This window comes from Neodiprion virginianus, chromosome 5 (genome assembly GCF_021901495.1).
Source record: "Neodiprion virginianus isolate iyNeoVirg1 chromosome 5, iyNeoVirg1.1, whole genome shotgun sequence".
Taxonomy (NCBI): domain Eukaryota; kingdom Metazoa; phylum Arthropoda; class Insecta; order Hymenoptera; family Diprionidae; genus Neodiprion; species Neodiprion virginianus.
Genome location: NC_060881.1, coordinates 33,634,218 through 33,639,697, shown reverse-complemented (window position 1 = coordinate 33,639,697; position 5,480 = coordinate 33,634,218).

Below are 5,480 nucleotides of genomic sequence, written 5' to 3'. Positions count from 1 at the left end.
AGGCTGCGTCTTGATGCAGACCCAGGTCGCCGCTGGGACGCCATATTACGAGGGTGGGGGAAGCATCGAGCACAAGGTTCTCGCATTTCTCGTAGGAAGGTAGGTAGGTAGGTAGTTAGGTAGGTAGGTAGGTAGGCAGGCAGATACGGCTCGAGACAGCCAGCCTACCACAAGGCACACCAAACAAGTGTGAGTTGAACGCAAAGAACCGGAGGCCCAAGTATCGGTCACTTTGTACACCCTGTCAGAGGCCTCTCAAATTCATTCGGGTACAAAGCACACTCTCTGCAACCCGGTAGAGAAGTTTAAGGTACAGGCTGCGCTTTCGTTTCGGATAGAAATTCAAACCCAATACCGGGAACTTCTCTACGGGTAACTTAGGGATATTTGTCCTAACACCGGACTACTTACATTCCACCTCAAATTCAAACCAATAGATGCCATAAACGTGCTTGTGCTTAACCAACCCCTCAAATTTCACGCAGTCCATTGTATGTCCTGCCTTCAAGTTTTACAATGGTAAAGATTCAATTCACTTTCCGTAGTCTGTAAAACGAGATATCTTACAATCTACTACGCAGACTTTATTTCTTAAGCATTTCTAATTTCAGTTGCTTTTGATTGGTATGGTATGTGTAGGTACATCCGAAACATCCTCAAACCTTTCAGTAATACATTTTTCCACTCAATGTTTTGGCCTGAATTTTGTTTCACGGGGGTTTTTGGGCTCGCTGGTCACGAATCTGAGGTCAGAATTGGATAATTGCGAAATCCAATATGGCGGGTCCAATACGGCGGGTGTAAAATTTATCAAAGATCAACGATTCTGGCCTGTAATAAGTTAAAAATAAATAACGCTGAGCATCCCACTGTGATCAAGAGGGTTAAGATCGAGGGTCACAAAGATGAACAACGTGACGAAGATTCGAAAAAATCTCAACAGGATTTCGGTTACGCTATTATATTTTATCCCACCCTTAATCTTTAAAGCGTCTTAAAGTATTACCTCCTGCACATTGTACGCTTGTGTATCTTTGGGTTTCTGAGTTATGTCACAGGACGTTGAACATCTGCTCTGTCCTCTTTGACTCCGTGCATGTGAACCTCATGTCCTGGCATGTGAACATCGACCATGGTCAGGGTCCGCGCTGCAAATAGTGCCGATGGGCTGATCGCACGGATATTTTTTTCTTGTGGTTAAGATATTATGCCAGGATCGGAGTGACTGGTGCGGATTGAAGAACGATGTTATAAGTGTGACCAAAAGACAACATTGTATAAGACGTAGTACATAGATAGGCGTGACGCGATAAGGTGATCGGGTGGGAATTAAACGCAGAAAATATAACATGACAATGTTTTTTCTACCATACTACATGACCTGCAGCTGTTTGCCAAGCTAACATCACCTGAACTTAACGTAAAGCATATGATAAGTATTCAAGGTACGGAATTAGCAGATGGTAAATATTACTGGTCACGGACTATTCAAAGGCTTAAATACAACCGTGAATATACGCTAGATATTGGCTTTTGTTAAATAAACCAGTCACGTAGACCGATGGTAATTCGCATAGACCAAATATCATTATGATGCAATTTAGGCCACTGGAATTTTAAAACAGTGGTGGACACCTAACCTTGGTACTCGAAACGTGTCATCTATCTATAAATTAATCAATCACACGGTTATTTTTTATCAAATTTAGGGGTTGAAAAAAATGATTAATCCAAAACAATTTTCCAAATAGGTTATTTTATAAACCGATACAGATAGATTATGGTACCTTTTGACCTGTGAAGCGTGTTTAAGAATTTCATGTGTACCATATCGGACTTGATGTAAAAGAGAGATATTAAAAAAATGAGCAAACAGATATGATCAAGTGGGTTACGGAATGTATCATCGTGGGTGGACCTGCTTTTCCCTTATATCTATACTCTGCGCCTCCTCATCAAGTTTTATAATATCGTCAACGTTACACTTTTACAAACTGTACAAACGTGGTCATACATACTTGAGTAAACAAATTTTTTCACTTATTATTTTTCACGCGTAAGAAAGGTGAAGGCAAAACGAGAACAAAGGAAATATCGTCACGTTTGAGACAAGTTTGAAATAAGATTTCGAATAGGTTTCACGTTGTTGTTCAAATCTCCAAAAAAGTGAAACGTCGGTTTAAATTTGGAGATGACGTAGAATCAGCATGAGAATTCATTTTGAACTGTTTAATAATATCTATAAACACGATATTAATGTACACATTCACTATACAATTATAGCCGCAGTGATGCGACCCGAAGGAAACTGGAGAAATAAAAACAATGGTAGTAGTTATTTAATATGCGTTATGCAACTTTTTAAATTAATTTTTCTCACTCCCAATTACTTACAATTTACTATATATATATTATATTGTATAAATAGTACACAATTTGAAACGGAAATCCGCCTTTCGAGGGCTTAAGTAGGTACATTTGACCTCCGAACATTCGACTACAATATTGAACAATGCCTAATGTACATGAACTTACAATGGTCATTATAATTAATTATTGGTGCACAGCTTAAGTTGTGCAAGCATATGAATGAGGAAAGAGAAAACGGAAAAGAAATCGTTTAAGGATAGCAGAATTTAGCTATAAGAACGTGAAAATATCTTCACACGATCACTGCGGTTCATAATTAATTTTTCTTCGATTTTCTGTGACAATAATTGCTGCAAAACAAGCTGTTATAAGTTAGCATTAATATTAATTTTTTTTTTCTCTTACAATTAGCAACATTGGTACATGCGTAATAACATGATTCAATGATAATTATATGTGAATCTTTTTACGTATGCATATTTAGAATAACATTACATAGCAGATAATTTGCCAAATTTTTACCATCAACTTTGTACATACCTATACATACATCGAATGGGTAATTAAAGTTTATTAGACCATTTATTTTTCTTTAGTTACTAAATTTTCTATTTTTTTTTTCAGTTTTCTCTCTGTATTCTCGACAAGATAGATTCACAGTCTGAGCAGCTGTCGTTAATGTAAATATAGATAATTTATTGATCAATGAACTGCGGGGCCAAGACTATATCCTCTGAAAATAACTGCATGTAAAAATACGAATTTGTCAGTCCGGCGAAACGATAAAATAAAATTTTGCGAAGGGTGACTATTTTTTATCGTGTTATTAACAATTGTGCAATTGTGTAAGGAGTTTAACACTTGTAACGTAGTAACTAAAATGTTACTCCCAATACAATGATTGAACAATAATTCTTGCTAGACTGGGAGATTCTGTTTTCTGCTTTTGGAAATATTTTCATGCGGTTCATACAAGGATTTTCTGTACAGATACACGATCCGATAATAGTTCGTTGTGTAACAATGAGGCAAAGTCGGTATTTTCGGGCGTAAGTTTGCGATATGAGTCGTAGGTCAGTCGAAGACGAATATTGCAAATACGCGAGGCGAAAAGACCGTTATCTCCTTGTGACACACGATTCTTTACATAACAAGAGTATGTTTCGGGTATTTTAACGACGCACGAAATTGAGGTTAGGGTTGCGTAATGTCAGATTTGTTCGCCACAGCGCATGCGCGCAATACAGAAAAGACCACGTTTTACTCCTAGGACTTGAAGGTGGTCTTTTCCGCACTCCGCGCATGCGCATTCGCAGACGTACTCGAGCGTCGCAGAAACATGTACTTGTTGTACGGAGAACACGCGTGGAAAAACGCGCAAAACATGCTCGCGTTATATAAACATTGTCTTTATTCACTAATTTCGATTTTTATCGTGTTTGTTTTTTTTTTTTTTTTTCTTTTACACCGTAAGAATGTTCAGTTTCATTGGTTTCAAGATACATGCACTCACGGGGAAAAAGAAAGAGGAACAAAATATTACAAATGAATATAAAACGTGTATTTGAATTAAATGCATTGAGAATTACCGCAGGTAGGCATACACAGTATGGGGATTTTTGGGAAGAAAATAAAAAATTTTCAATATTCTTTCATTTCTTTATCAAAATTTAGCAATCTTTTTGTTAAAAATCGAATGAAATTACTCCTGCGAAAATTGAAAAGAAAATGGTAAAAAAAAATAAATAAAAAAAAACCATTCTCAAGCTAATCGGTAGGGGTTTGCCAGTCTCGCCACTTGTCGAGCATCCCGAAACATCTATACAATATTCATTTTATTCTTCCTATAATACATTAATCTAATTTACGCGAAGAGACTTCGAAATGCCAAACTTCCTCTACTTAGTTCGTTTGTTCACTTGTTTTATACGACAATAATTTAAGACGTTTAAAATGATTGACCTACATTTATGTACAGTTGGGTAAAAAAAAAAAAAAAAAAAAAACATAATCGCGTATAACCTCATTCATTCGTTACATTACGTCTATGCTCGTACAATTTTATCATATGATACTATAAGGTTCATACAAATTCGCCGCAAGCTTAAATTATACGCCACGTATGTCATTGCTTCAATTTATTACAGTTATAAATATTATTATTTGTATATACGTATGAAATATTGTTGCAATCGATCAGGATTTTGAAACTATAATTTATGTATACAGGAAAATTTAACATAGATTTCTGAATACAAATCACAACAATTATATCATATTCTATTTTCTTTGCAAATTTGCTATTGAATGTTTTTTTTTTTTTTGTTTTCTTTTTCTTTTTTCAAAGAATTCGATTACAAATTTTCGACGAATATAACAGAAAATGTGTGTAACAAAGTGATCCGCTTATAAATTGTTGCTTGCTTCTAATTTTATATTTCTTTCTTCATCTTTTTCGAGGTGGGTTTTTTTTTTTCTTTTCTTTTTTGTATGGTTTTTCCGCGCGCACATTGAACGCAAGCAATACTTCATTGTACAATATTATTAATTAATACTTCTTCCGTTACGAATTGCATCGACGAAGCTTATTGGCATCGATGTAACACTTAAGACTTACACATCGATTAATGCAGTGATGATAATGACAATCGTAATAATGATGATAACAATAACAATAATAATAACGATGATGATGGTAATCATAATGATAATAATATATAAGTATGCTACCAACGACAGATAACATTTGATAGATCAGCATTGCGTGACAATTTTTTTTTTTTTTTTCCTCTCCTGACGCGTATAAATGTACCATTATACACATATAATGTAACGTAATTTACGTTCGTATAATATGTATGTTTCGCAGTATAATTACAAGTGACATATTTTTAATATACATATATCGTATGGTTTTTTTTAACGTATTCATCATTGATATTTCATAGCGAAAAATTATTTTATCATATATATAATTATACATGTATGTGTGTGTGTGTGTGTGTGTGGGTGTAAAGCCAATGAAAAGATTTAGGGCGACCGGAAAATTATTAAATATTACGGCGGTATATTTTTTTTTATACAAGTTTATGCAACTCCATGCTATATAT